The sequence below is a fragment of the Cygnus atratus genome, chromosome 3, assembly GCF_013377495.2.
Source record: "Cygnus atratus isolate AKBS03 ecotype Queensland, Australia chromosome 3, CAtr_DNAZoo_HiC_assembly, whole genome shotgun sequence".
Lineage (NCBI taxonomy): Eukaryota > Metazoa > Chordata > Aves > Anseriformes > Anatidae > Cygnus > Cygnus atratus.
Genome location: NC_066364.1, coordinates 66,883,220 through 66,898,739, shown reverse-complemented (window position 1 = coordinate 66,898,739; position 15,520 = coordinate 66,883,220). Strand labels below are relative to the sequence as shown.

Below are 15,520 nucleotides of genomic sequence, written 5' to 3'. Positions count from 1 at the left end.
CTCCTCACTAAAATGTGCTAGCTTCCAAGAGAGAACCAAGATATTATCTGACTTTATAAACACTTCAAAAGGAAGTGAGGAATGACAGCACGTTTCATTGAAATAAAACAATTCAGGAACACTTTATTCCAGAAGTCTAAGGTTTGCTTTTACATCTGGATCCACTGACTCATTAATGAACACATAAGTTGGGAAGTTGTTTTCCTTTCCTATTAGGACAGGTGTTCTTTTAGTAAAACAAGTGAATATATACCCTTTCTGAAGTACTGGTGCAGTAACGATTCTGACAAAAAGTGCCATCCATTGTATCTCTCCTCGGCTTCCTGCAGCACTTGCTATCACCTTGTGATAGCTATATCATCAAGTATGGCTACTGTATTACCTTCCAAACCGGAACTGGGCTCTGATATGGCTGCAGCACAAGGTGATGGGGCCTCAGGCACCACTGGGTAGGTTGAAGGGCTTCCCGTTGCTGTCCTCATTTCTCTTTGCAGCCCCAGTCCATAAGTAAATCCATATACCAGACAGAATCTGTTCCCCCAGGTAAAGATAGCTGTCAACAAGTCTTTCCTCAATTTCTTGTTGTCTAGAACAACTCTGGTGATTTCAGTGGAATTATGTCGGAATTACTTTAGTAATATTGCAGCCAAATTAGTGTCATAGTCTTCTTTCTGATTAAATGATTTATAGAACATAAAGCTAGTGACACCACAGAAGGAAAAGTTTTGCTATCTGAATGTGATGCTAAAACTAGCATACCCAAGTCAGGCAAGAATAAGCTAGCACAGATACTAGTATTCTACAATTTCTATCACTTCAAATCACATAAAAAAGAATTGAAAACAAACAAAAAAAAATACAGCTACAATAGTTCTTAGTCATCCATCATGCAACTTTCCATTGCGTTCCCCATATGTGCTACCATTTACCTCAGGCAGAAATGCACACATTTCTTCACTCTCTTAATTCTTCCAAGCAAAGACAACATCAAAGTCACACTTCAGAGAGAAATCAAAGAGAGAAAGGATTTTCTAAAGCAATTGAAATACTTTCCATAAACAATTATTTTACAATGCAAAGGGCAAAATAGTGATGATTTTTTTTCCTCCACTTTAAATGTTAATGTACCCTACAGTACATCTTCCTATTGCCAGTGGCTGCTAGCATCCAGAATTTTGGTGACAAATTAAAGGTCATCTTTCTATATGTCATCTCCTACTTCAAATAGCTCCTGCAATCACTAATTGATGAGAAATTACAAGTGCTTATTATACAGACAAGTGTGAAAGCTTCACTTGAAGTTGTTTTCTTTCTACTGTTGTGTTTTTTTGGAAATGATTCATCTCCTATGCTCTCTATTTAGCAACTGCAGGCTACTTATAAATAAACAGAAAATAGAAAAGACAGAACAAAAAAAAATCAGAAACAAATATTTATTTCAAATTTTTATTTTTATGTCTCTTAAAAATAAATAAAGAAATAAATACAGGACAGACTTGCAGCCTTTCATCCTGTTATAAGTAGTACTATTATCCATCCTATACGAATGTGAAAACTATGACTCAAAGTGTAATTTGCTGACTCTGGTATGCATTTGATAAAGAGGATTAATAATTTAGTGAACAGTCTATGCATATTTGCATACATCCACAACACAACCATCTAGTAGAACATTGAATAGAATAATACATCTTCATGTTCCTCTGAACTCCTATACCACGTGGCACCCAGAAAGATTGCTATATGTTCTTAATTTTTTCCTCCTGTACTTCCTTAAAAAAAAAAAAAAAACACTTTTTAAAAACCTTTTTCCTCCTGCAAAGTCTCATATCATAAAGTTCGTCATTCATAATGGATTAGTGAGGGAGTTTACCTCTTTCCTCAGCCCATGAGCTGGCAAGCCACCAATAAAAGAAGGATCATCCCAAGATAGTTTTGCTTTCCAAGGCAAAAAATATGAAAGAAAAGTTGAGAAGTCTAAGTGGTTTTCTTTCGTACATCATGTAGAGACACAGTCCTTTTAAGATGCAATCTTGAACATTTGACAAAGGTATGACAAGGACAAATACAAGTAAGCAAGCTCAGAAAGAAGTGTTGCGTTTTCCGTCATAAATCTAAACTGAAGCTCAGGAGACTATATCAGCCTCCTGCTTAAGGTACTCTATTTCAATGGTGTTATTATCTGGCAACACTTACCTCTAGAGGATAGGTTGGTCTGTGTTCAAATCCATGGTTTTTTTTAGAGCAAAAATTAGAGTCTGCAAAATTAGAGTCTGCAAAAATTTCTTTTAATTTGATAACCAAAATCAGCAGTCCTACTAGGGACATAAGTTCCCTTGTCCTACATTTCAGAGAGAAGCCTCCCTCCAGTTTGAAATCACATCCATGACTTCTTCCCACAGTTAAGTGCTTGTCTCCATGGCACCTCATAAAGCACTGCTGCTGCTTCTTCCCTCATACATCCGTATGAGACCCTCAAGGAGAAGAACACCTGCCCAGGAGCAGGAAGGCCTACGTTCACATCTCTCGTGAGATCAAAAAGATGTAAGCACAATTTTTAGCAGAGTGCCTACAGAGTAGATGATAGTTTGGGGAAGACAGAGAGAAAAGATGAAGTGAAAATTCTCTCCCTTTGGAAGGTGCTCCACTTTACTTAGTACAACTAACCATTTATTTAGCCAAAGCAAAAGGACAATGATAATTCCTAATTCAGCAATTAAGAAGTTTTCCTTTCTGGGCTGAATCTAAGTACCAGTTCCTATTCCAGAAAACACTACAGTGACAAAATATTTAACATCAAGTGATAAATGACAACTAAATAGAATTCTGGAACATTATATTTCAGAACAGGTTTGTGATTTTGTGATTATCTAAAACCCTAGCTCAAACTGCCCTTTCATGACTAAACTGATGACTTTACCTATATTAACTCAAGTTCAGCTGTGTTGCATCTCAAGGAGATTGTTCCTAGTCCTCACCACCCAATGACCTAAACTGAGGTTCAGCATCCCTCACTATTTGCAAGGATTCCTATGGCTGCGTCTGGTATATATGAAAAGACAGAGCTTGAAACTAGACACTTTATGGAATGCAAGGTTTTCCAGTACTTATCTTCCTTTTCTGTTGTTTATATTTTTGCTTAGTCTTTAGCCCTGCTTCTGTCTTTCGGTCTACATCAGTTAAGTGCAAGCTCTAAAGTGTAGTGCTCGGGTACAGAAAATAGGCAGTTTTCCAAATCAATTTCAAAAGAAGTAAGGCACATTGCCTGCAGTAAGAGTGTACACAAATGTTTCAAGGAGCATTTTGAGTATTCATTGCCACAGCATACAAATTGGGCAGGAAACAACAATTACTGTCATGAGCTGGCAAACAGAGAACTTTCTTTTACACTAATTGATACTTACTGGGAAAACAAAGGAGAGATTAATTCACCTTACAATATCAATTACTGTGGAAAGGCGTAACAAGAATAGCCCATAGAAAGCCTGCAGGTAATTACTCTCAGTCAGCTTTGTTACTGGTCCCTTTTGCAAGAACTGTTGTGAGGACACTGCTTCCACGATTTATACAAGCCTCTAAAATTTTCTTCCATAAATTAATGTAGATATGGTGGGGAAGTGTGCTTCCTCTGCATGCTGAAGGATAGAGAGATAAAGGCTGTGAGGAGGTGCACTGGATTTTTATATTGGCTCGTTTCAGTGGTCTCTCAGATCTGTCTTATGCTTAGCATTTCCAAGAGTGTTATTTGAAGGGCACATCAACAATTTTCTCTCTTTATTCCCATTTCACATATTTTATTCAACTTCACCTGAAAAAATAATGAAAACAATAGCAAAAAAAAATCCTAAAATATAACATTTACTTTTTGTTAAGAAACATCACATTTCTTAGAGAATATTTTTACAGGATTTAAGATCCATAAACTGAGACAAGAAATTCATCTCTCCTCTGCTTCTCCTCATAGAAACTTACAGTCTATCTAATATCATTTTTACTAGCCCTTTGAAATCTTCCAACAACTTCATGCAGTATACACAGTTCCCCAGTGAAACCCTCTGAAGCAGTATTATTACTCTGGATTTTTCTGCATGGCAGAAATTTCTTTTAGCAAGTTTATTTTCATGTTTTACATATATCAGCAAGCATATTTCCATTGATATCAAAATAAAAAGTTCATGAGTGTGAATAAACATATAAATGTAATTTGTTATTACCATTGACTTTTTATATTAGAAGTTGCATGCAAAGTAACATTCTAGAATTTAAAAAGCAATAATTATATGGGGATTTAAAAAAAACAACACAAGTAATGTTTAACTACAAAAATCTGGAAACATATTCTGAACTTTCCCAGCAATGCTAAGAAAAAGAGTTCATAACTCCTTGGATAAGATTTACATTTAAAATACTGTCTTTACTAATTATTCCAATTCAAAAAGACTGTTTTCAAGGCAAGACTTACACATACATAAAACTCTAAAACACCAACTTAACTATTGTGGCATTGACCACTGTATCCTTAATTGACCAAATGGTCCACTTGTAGAAGCCAAAACACAGACTCCAGGACTCTTGGTTCCCTGTGCACCAAACAAGCAGATTTAGGCACTTTTGAGTGAGATCCACCAAACTCTGCTTGCTGAGGATGTGACCCCCTAAATTAGCCAACATGAAAATGTGAGGACAACACTGAGTCTGATCTCCTGCCCTTCTCGATGACTCAGAGATAAGAAAAGGTACCACACTCCACTGATCCTTCTCCTGACCCCTGTTCAGGAAAGGTGAGTTTTGTCTTTGAAAATAAAGTTAAAGATATTGATTTTAGACAACAGTTAATCATTCAGGATGATGACAGATGCAGGTTCAAATCCTTCCTTTACTCCAAGGGATTAATTTCACCATAACATTAAAGTATGTGAAAACTTCTGGAAAGCAGTCTGCTATTCCTGTAAAACTTGTTGGATCTATAGGAGATAATTGAAGATTTGTTGGATGATCGCCCCGAGGCGATCGGCTCCGGGGCAGACACGTTCTGCAGCGGAGCGGGGGATCGGGACAGGCAGGACTTTTTTTCCGACATCGAGGCCGCTCGAGGGAGCCGCCAGGACCCGGCAGCCCCCGCGAGGGAGGCTGACGAGGCATAGGCGGAGCCAGCAGCGCCCCCTCCCCGGCCGTTCAAAAGCAGCCCCTAGGGAGCGCGAGCGACCAGGAGCGCGGAGACCAGGACGGGCAAACAGGGCGTGGCGCGTCAGAAGGGTGGGCGCGGCGGTTTGCGCGGCAGTTCGCGCAAGCAGGGCGGAGAGGGCAGAGTTTCCCCCCGCCCATAAGAACAACATCTTTAACGGCTGTCGACTGCTAACTGGATTGCGATGGTCTTCACTAGGCAGAGCACTCTCACTAGAAAGTCTGTGGCCACCCAGACTGGCCGCCTGCTCAACAATGCGGCAGTTCAGGTCTCTGGGTGCAGGGACTGCCTGAGCCTGTTGCTGCCATCTGAGGGAGGCAGAGGTGCCGTGTGTGTGAGGTGCGAGCAGGTGGATGACCTGGTCCGCCTGGTGGCAGAACTCAAAGAGGAGGTGGAGAGGTTGAGGGCTATCAGGGAGTGTGAGCGGGAGATAGACTGGTGGAGTGACTCCCTGCAGGGCCTGAAGGAGAGGTACTGGGGTGAGACACCCCAAATGGGGATGGACCCCCTGCCCTGTCGCTGTCGGGCAGAGGGTGGCGACCTAGAAGTTGAGGAGGAATGGATACAGGTCCCTGCTCGACCTTTCAGGCAACGCCCCCCCCTACCGGCCCCACCTTCCCAGGTCCCCTTATGCAACAGATTTGAGGCCCTGGAGCTTGAGAGGCCGGTGGGTGAGGACGAGGTAGAAAGTCTACCCAGGAGGATGCCTAGGGCGAGGAAGCCGACCCCACGCCTCAAGACTGCCTCCACCAAGAAAGACAGAAGGGTGATCGTAGTAGGCAACTCCCTTCTCAGGGGAATGGAGGGCCCTATTTGTCGACCTGACCCTACCCGTAGGGAAGTCTGCTGCCTCCCTGGGGCCAGGGTCAGGGATGTTGCCAGGAAGCTTCCCAACCTGGTCCGCCCCTCTGACTACTACCCTCTTTTGATAGTCCAGGCTGGCAGTGATGATATTGAAGAGAGAAGCCTGAAGGCTATCAAACGGGACTTTAGGGGACTGGGACGGTTAGTGGCTGGAGCGGGAATACAGGTGGTGTTTTCATCTATCCCTGCAGTAGCAGGGAGGGGTACCGAGAGGACATGGAAAGCCCACCTGATTAACACGTGGCTCAGAGGCTGGTGCCAATACAGAAATTTTGGGTTTTTTGACCATGGGGCGCTTTACTCGGCACCCGGCCTGATGGCCGCAGACGGGTCCCTATCTCTAAGGGGAAAATGGATCCTAGCCCAGGAGCTAGCAGGGCTCGTTGAGAGGGCTTTAAACTAGGAAAGAAGGGGGATGGGGCTGAAAGAAGGCCTGTTGGAGCTGTACCAGGGGGAACAATGGCAGAGCCGGGGAAGATGGCAATGGCCCAGCTGAAGTGCATCTACACTAATGCACGCAGCATGGGCAACAAACAGGACGAGCTGGAAGCCATCGTGCAGCAGGCAAGCTATGACTTGGTTGCCATCACGGAAACGTGGTGGGACCACTCTCATGACTGGAGTGCTGCAATGTCTGGCTATAGGCTCTTCAGAAGGGACAGGCAGCACAGAAGGGGTGGTGGTGTGGCTCTCTATATTAGAGAGTGTTTAGATGTTGAGGAACTTGAGGCTGGGAATGATAAGGTTGAGTCCCTATGGGTTAGGATCAGAGGGAAGGCCAACAAGGCAAGCATCCTGGTGGGGGTCTGTTATAGACCGCCGAACCAGGATGAGGAGACGGATGAGGAGTTCTACAGGCAGCTGGCAGAAGCCGCGAAATCGTCAGCGCTTGTTCTCGTGGGGGACTTCAACTTCCCAGACATATCCTGGAAGCACAACACAGCCCAGAGAAAGCCGTCTAAGAGGTTTCTGGAGAGCGTGGAAGATAGCTTCCTGATGCAGCTGGTTAGTGAGCCTACCAGGGGAGGTGCCCCGCTAGACCTTCTGTTCACAAACAGTGACGGACTGGTGGGAGATGTGGTGGTCGAGAGCTGTCTTGGGCAGAGTGACCACGAAATGGTTCAGTTCTCTATTCTTGGCGAAGTCAGGAAGGGGAGCAGTAAAACCGCTGTCTTGGACTTCCGGAGGGCTGACTTTGAGCTGTTCAGGACACTGGTTGGCCGAGTCCCTTGGGAGGAGGTTCTGAAGGGCAGAGGAGTCCAGGAAGGCTGGGCACTCTTCAAGAAGGAAATCTTAATGGCTCAGGAGCGGTCTGTCCCCACGTGCCCAAAGACGAGCCGGCGCGGAACTAGACCGGCCTGGCTGAACAGAGAGTTGTGGCTCGAGCTTAGGAGAAAAAGGAGGGTTTATAATCTTTGGAAAAGAGGGCGGGCTACTCAAGAGGACTATAAGGATGTTGCGAGGCTGTGCAGGGATAAAATTAGAAAGGCCAAAGCTCATCTGGAGCTCAATCTGGCTACTGCCGTTAAAGATAACAAAAAAGTTTTTACAAATACATCAACACAAAAAGGAGGACTAAGGAGAATCTCCATCCTTTACTGGATGCGGGGGGAAACTTAGTTACAAAAGATGAGGAAAAGGCTGAGGTACTCAATGCCTTCTTTGCCTCAGTCTTTAGCGGCAAGACCAGTTGTTCTCTGGATACCTGGTACCCTGAGCTGGTGGAAGGGGATGGGGAGCAGGATGTGGCCCTCACTATCCACAAGGAAATGGTTGGCAACCTGCTACAGCACTTGGATGTAAGCAAGTCGATGGGGCTGGATGGGATCCACCCGAGGGTACTGAGAGAACTGGCGGAGGAGCTGGCCAAGCCGCTTTCCATCATTTATTGGCAGTCCTGGCTATCAGGAGAGATCCCAGTCGACTGGCGGCTAGCAAATGTGACGCCCATCTACAAGAAGGGCCGGAGGGTAGACCCGGGGAACTATAGGCCTGTTAGTTTGACCTCAGTGCCAGGGAAGCTCATGGAGCAGATTATCTTGAATGTCATCACGAGGCACTTGAAGGGCAACCAGGTGATCAGGCCCAGTCAGCATGGGTTTATGAAAGGTAGGTCCTGCTTGACGAACCTGATCTCCTTCTATGACCAAGTGACGCGCTTGGTGGATGAGGGAAAGGCTGTGGATGTGGTCTACCTTGACTTCAGTAAGGCTTTTGACACCGTTTCCCACAACATTCTCCTCGAGAAACTGGCTGCTCGTGGCTTGGACTGGCGTACGCTTCGTTGGGTTAAAAACTGGCTGGATGGCCGGGCCCAAAGAGTTGTGGTGAATGGAGCCAAATCCAGTTGGAGGCCGGTTACTAGTGGAGTCCCCCAGGGCTCAGTGCTGGGGCCGGTCCTCTTTAATATCTTTATCGATGACCTGGATGAGGGGATCGAGTGCACCCTCAGTAAGTTTGCAGATGACACCAAGTTAGGTGCGTGTGTCGATCTGCTCGAGGGAAAGAAGGCTCTGCAGGAAGATCTGGATAGGCTGGACCGATGGGCTGAGGTCAACTGCATGAAGTTCAACAAGGCCAAGTGCCGGGTCCTGCACCTGGGGCGCCACAACCCCAAGCAGCGCTACAGGCTGGGAGATGAGTGGCTGGAAAGCTGCCTGGCCGAGAAGGACCTGGGAGTACTGGTTGATAGGCAGCTGAATATGAGCCAGCAGTGTGCTCAGGTGGCCAAGAAGGCCAACAGCATCCTGGCTTGCATAAGAAGCAGTGTGGCCAGCAGGTCTAAGGAGGTGATTGTCCCCCTGTACTCGGCTCTGGTGAGGCCGCACCTTGAGTACTGTGTTCAGTTTTGGGCCCCTCGCTACAAGAAGGACATGGAGGTGCTCGAGAGAGTCCAGAGAAGGGCAACGAAGCTGGTGAGGGGTCTGGAGAACAAGTCTTACGAGGAGCGGCTGAGGGAGCTGGGGTTGTTTAGCCTGGAGAAGAGGAGGCTCAGGGGAGACCTCATCGCTCTCTATAGGTACCTTAAAGGAGGCTGTAGAGAGGTGGGGGTTGGTCTATTCTCCCATGTGCCTGGTGACAGGACGAGGGGGAATGGGCTAAAGTTGCGCCAGGGGAGGTTTATGTTGGATATTAGGAAGAACTTCTTTACCGAAAGGGTTGTTAGGCATTGGAATGGGCTGCCCAGGGAGGTGGTTGAGTCGCCATCCCTGGAGGTCTTTAAAAGACGTTTAGATGTAGTCCTTAGTGATATGGTTTAGTGGAGGACTTGTTAGTGTTAGGGCAGAGGTTGGACTAGATGATCTTGGAGGTCTCTTCCAACCTAGACGATTCTGTGATTCTGTGTGAAAAGAGGAAAGCAAGCACAGAAGTGTATAATCTAATAATGAGATCATAGAGAAAAGCCTTCTCTTCCTCCTAAAAAGAAATATTTTCCAAGTGCTTATCACTTAATACAAAATGTATAAACAGTCTTTGCAGCAGGACCCACAGCTCAGAAATCTCCCTAGAGCAAATATCCTTAGCAAAAAATAAATAAATAATAATAATAAAAAATAAAAAATAAAACCTCTCTCAATCTATTTTGTGGGAGGATGAGGTATGTTTGAGGTATGTTTAAGCACAAAAAAAGTTTCTGAGCAACTTTGAAGGTGGAAATCTAGGTATCTATGGGTCTCAAATTAATCCAGAATTAAGAAGCAGCTATCAAGTTCATAATGATTGACACCATTCCCTCGGGTCCTATCGCTGGTCACTGAAGAGAACAGATTGGCACCTGCCCCTCCACTCCCCCTCGTGAGGAAGCCGTAGGCCGCGATGAGGTCTCCACTCAGCCTCTTCTTTTCCAGGCTGGACAGGCCAAGTGACCTCAGCCGCTCCTCATACGTCTTCCCCTCAAGGCCCTTCACCATCTTAGTAGCCAAGGAAAGGTTGGATGTGGTGCACAGGGACATGGTTTAGTGGGTCACATTGGTGGTAGGGGGGTGGTTGGACCAGACGATCTTGGAGGTGTTTCCCAACCTTAATGTTTCTATGATTCTATGTTACACTGATCAAAGGCTAGAGCCTGAGCTGGAAAAGGTCATGTGGAACAAAGCAGATAAGGCTGAAATTTGCAAGGTCCTGCAGTTTTGCCACCTAAGCTAACCCATAAAAGTGGCCTAAAAGAAAGCTGGAGAGGGACTCTATCAGGGAGTGTAGCCATGGAACAAGGAATAATGGCTTTGAACAAATGGAGATTTAGATTAGATGTGATGTGAGGAAGAAATTCTTCACTCAGAGCACAAAGCGCACATGGGAATTAGGGCTGAAGTTGCACCTTGTTTCTGTTCTTTTCCATAAAGAATAGAATGAAATTACCTAAAAAACAGTGTTAAAAATAAACCCAGGAAACAGGATGGGAGGTGGAGGACAGTCCCTGTGGCCGAGGGGCAGCCTTTCTCTCTGGCAAGACAAATGGCCTGGGGGAGCCTGCCCCAGAAAAGGGACCCTCAGCCCCCCCAACCCTCCTCCTCCTTCCACATGAGGGCATCTTCCAGGCCGCTCCCAATACAGCCACCTTTGGCCATGCGTGGGCCACTCCATCACAGGGGCTTGCTGAGGTCACAGTGGCCACCACTGCCCCGCCTTTGCTCCGGGCCCTATAAAACAGGATCCCTGCAGCTGGCCCACCATTCGCTGAGCTTCTAGGCACTCTGACAGCCAGCTAGTGTGGCAGGAAGAAGTCCAGAAGCAGGAAGGCAAACAGCAGGCCTCCTTGGTGTGAAAGGACAGCGATGCAGTCCAAGGAAGCACCGAGCAGGAAGGCACTTAACGAGAATGAGAAGTGTCATGGGCAGAGGGATCGCGCCTGCGGCACAAGAGACACCAGTGCTCGAGAGACCTCTGGTGCACAGCCCACGGACACTTACAGGTGGTACCATTGGCACTGCAACGACATGGGGAACAGGCCGCCCCCTCAGCCATACAGCGACAGGGGGCCGGGGCCTTCCCGTTGGTGCAATGGCAGCATGGGACAATGGCAGGAGCGTCAGGCAGGCAGCCAGGTGGAGCAGAGGTGTGCCCGTAGTCCAGGACGCAGCGTGGGACCCAGCCATGGCCGTAATGCAGACGGCAATGTCAAACCCACAGATGGAAATCAACCGGACAGTGGCATGGGACCTAGGGGTGGAACTGGACGTCCCCCTGGTTCAGCACCCTGGCCTGAAAACAGTCCTGATGGAAGGAATCCGGTTTGGGCAGTCCCGGGCAAGGACTGGCTTGTCCTTCTGCCCAACACCATGGAGCCCACAGAGGTGGATCCACCAAAAGATGTGGAGGAACCGATGGAAATGGATCCACCTCGGCCAGAGCAGACCTGCGACTACCCCGGCACGTCTTCGCTTTCTGCCATCAGAGTGCACCAACAGCATCGCAGGAGTGCCCAGCGAGCTCCCTACTCGTCGCGCAAGCTCCATCCCAAGCATTAGCTTGGAGCCACCAAACACCACGGACATCCCGCAGGCTTACCTGTGGGATGTCCCGGCAATAAAGAACTCTGTTGCCAATTCTCAGGGCTTGTGTGAGTGCTTCTTTCCCTACCCCTAGCAGTGGTGCGAGAGGCGGCATCCCTTCTGCACAGAGCCTCGAGGAAGAGCACAAGAGAGGACCCAGCTTCCTTTGGGCTGCTGTGCTGGGGTGACAGGAGGAGTCACCGAGGGCCACCATGCACCTTTAACATTTGTGAAAATAGACTGAGGGGTGAAAATAGTAGTGTGTAAGCAATTATAGGTGTCTAATTTCTTATATTAGGAGTTAATTTCTGTATCTGAGTAATTGGTAACAACAGACATGGAGAAGGCTGAGGTACTCAACAACTTTGCCTCCATCTGCACTGGTAGACGGGCTTCCCAAGTCTTTCATTTCCCTGAACCCGTAGATGGAGGCTGGGGGATCAAAGTCCTCATTTCATCTCAGAAAGTGTAGTTAGGCATTGGAATGGGTTACCCAGGGAAGGGAGGATTCCAAATGCCATAAGATGTAATGCTAAAGCAACAGAGAACAGTAAACCTGACACAGACATTTTTCCTATCCATCCAGATGTCACCAAAGCAAGATGTTCTGTAGAGGAGGAGCAAAACTCAAGCAAAGACGTGGATATCCATCCAGCACATCTACTCCCACAAATACCCCTGCCCTATTTTACAGATGACCCACAGGACTTAAGGCAGAACTGCAGGCAGTTCTAAGGCCTCAGTAAAAGGGATTCAGCTCCAGATTTTGAGTCCTATGTTTAGGTATCTACATGTGCACTAGGTGTCTAAACTCCATCACAATCAATGGAGATCTAATCAGTGATGTCCAGAGAGGGCTCATTTCACCCCACATACCCACATTTGGTCAGCTGAAAAGCCCTCTGATGATTGCAGGTATATTGAGCACAATGGGTCTTAGACACAACTTCTATGTAGATGTCGTCACATAGGTGTTTGAATATGTTTTCGCATATTCACACACAACTGTTCACATATTCACACACAACTGTTTTCATTGTCTATAAAGATGAGAAGCAGAATTATCAAAATAGCATAAGCCAATGCTAAACATTTTTACAAATCCTAAAGTTATATGAAAAAAGTGTTGAAATGAAAAATTCTAAATTATTCTAATTATTTGTCATCATCTGAACTCTGAAACCTAAAATGAAGTCCCAGAATTATGTAGTATCTATTTAAAAAATCTTACTTAAAATCCCTATATGTTGAACAATTGAGGTTTTGATTACTTCAGGGAAGAAAGGAAAGTTTTGGATAAACACTGCAACAAACTAAGGAGATGGAGATATGCTCACCTCAAATAGTGTGACTTTGCTTACATGACTTAAAGAATAAGAAAGACACAGAGAAGTTATCTGAGCTATGTTAGATAAAATAAAAGCCAATATGACCATAGTAGTTCCTTGTGGCTACCGAAATATTAATAATAATTAACAGACTTACCTGAACTTTGTTAAATTGCATTTTCCATGCTACACATTCCTTGTATTGCATAATGAGTAGAGCTGACTGGTCTGAAACAGTAAGGAGATGAAAGAGCTCATCTTCCTTTAGCCCAGGACCTTATGCCATTATTTACAGAAGGTAGAATTCCACACGCATTTTGCACAGTGGAAAGTTACGTAACTAAGGAACCAAGACATAAGGACCACACTTAGTCTATTCTAGACATAAACAGGTTTGCTCTGCCCAAATCCCAGCCAAACCTGAAGCCAGGTCACACAGCCTGTTAGTATAGTGAAATAATTTAAAATAGCCTTCACAATATTGCCACCAAAACACTATGACTACATCACTGAGAACGTCTTTGAGGGGAGAAAGGAGGATCTGTCTTTAATGGAGTTCACAACCAGTTGAAGGCTACCATACTGAGATATTGCCCACCTTCCCCAGTCTTGCATAACTTCTGCTCCTTAGTCTGGTTAGTATATGTGGATGCAGCACAGGCTAACATTCTGTGAGGAGAGGGAATAGTTCCATCAGCAAGGCTGAAGAAGAGCACAGTTTGCTTCCAGACCCTTTCATGCCCTAATCCTAGAAGAAATAAGTCCCGCCACCATGTTACTAGCGGCTACTAGTACATGCTACTACATGTACCAGTAGAGCAGCCATCTTTACAGAGTGCTGAGCCACCATACCCAATCTCTTAGTTCTATTTATTAACTGAGCTGTAAGCAAGGAACGTGCTTTCCATTTAGGTTAGGGCTCACAGAGAGGCTGTGGAAGTGAACCTGCTACATGAAAATCTGGTTTTGCTGCAGACTTATCTCTAATTGCATGAGAGTGACCTCTCTGACCAGTACTCCTAGGGCAATCTTTGATATACTGTTTTCACCCTAAAATTCTCTGCAAGTATTGACCCCATCCATTTCTAGTTACAGCCTTGGGAGCTTAACTATCCCTAGTGCTCTGGCAGAAAAGAGACATGCAAAAATCTGATCTGAGTCGGAGGTTGTAATTCTGCCCCCAGCCTGATGTCGAGACATCCATTTAAGATGTACATGTGTGTGCTTCCCCTTTCTACATGTCCTGCAATACTATCCACAGGATTACTGGTCTGCAATTTTACAAATATCTTTTCAGCAGAATCTTGTCTATGCAGCCCTTCACTATCTGAAACTATTTGAAGAAAGGGTCTCATGTATTATTATACTCAATTTGTCCTTCACCATCTGAAAGCATTATTGTAAAGATTTATTGCATAATGCCTATGTCCTTGAGCAATAACATTCATAATAACTTTGCAGCGAGGTGCATTTAGCTATCATTCCCTTACCTTTGAAACTTTGCTTAATGAGGCCTATCTTAAATGGGCTCGACTCCCAAGGCTTGTTGCCAATCCTCTCTGAGATCTCAGTTTTCATCTGCACCTGCCAAAAGTTTGATTTAATCAGGCATAATAATTCTTCTATCTTAATAATAAAGCCTTGTATATAACACTAGATTTACCTGGGCATCTATTTTTAAAACTTTCTTAATGCATCAAAGGCCCTTCTGATAATCTAGAATGATACAAATCTGGCTATTACACAGGGTACACCAAAAAGTCCCTAGCAGCCTTGATTTTTGTTGCCCATCTTACCCAGCCAGGCACAGGTATATCCATAGGGCTAAGCACTAATTGTGTCTGGGCTTACATTAAACTCTTCTGATGGCTTTGGTGGAACAAAGGGGAAGTAGTGGGAGAGGGTCTTGTCCTATGCACATATCCAGAGATAGAAGTCAGAATGGCGCAGTTTTAAAGCCTTGTTCCTCCTGCTCTATGACTAAAACATACTATACTTCATAAAGGGATAAAGAGGCAGTGACTTTCACCATCTGAAATCTCAGTTCTTGCTTTCATTTCCCCTTGTCCACAATTTTTTCTATTCTAAAGCACTTTTTCTTTTTCTGAATATGATGCTAAATGGCTCTCTCCCATTAATAAAGGATGCCAAAAATACTCTCTCTGGCCATGAAGCAATACATGCTATCTACAAAAAGCGCCCCTAAATAGCTCACTTGATTTTCTTCCTCCATTCCACCGTATCTCTGACAAGACTTACCAGTACATAACTTGAAAAAAAAATGAACACCTCTTATCCAGATCCATGTCCCTCCCAAAGTCCAGTGACACCACTTTCACTTTCTCTCTTCTTCCTCCCCACTGCTAATGGTCAGAGAGACTTTTTAAAGAGTTTGTGTGCCCTTCCTGTCCTCGCTGCCCTAATCAGCACTGGCTGCCATTGCTTCTGACATGGAAGCACAGGAACTCCTCAGACTAAAATGCCTGTATTTTTGCATCTTTCTGGCAGGGTGCAATCCTCCTCTTTTCTCTGTTTCTGCCATTACCACTCTTGAAGTAGCGGGAGGTGCTCTGCCTGTGGTAAGCAGATGCACTAAGTGTGGGTCTATGATGCAGCAGCAGGAGCAATTACCACCCCTGTCTGTCTCCTTC

General features: G+C 45.3%; 1 pseudogene; it reads left to right on the top strand.

The window, feature by feature from the left end:
- The first annotated feature begins 366 nt into the window (after window positions 1-366).
- Window positions 367-9,309, top strand: LOC126913255 (uncharacterized; annotated as a pseudogene).
- The last annotated feature ends 6,211 nt before the right edge of the window (window positions 9,310-15,520 follow it).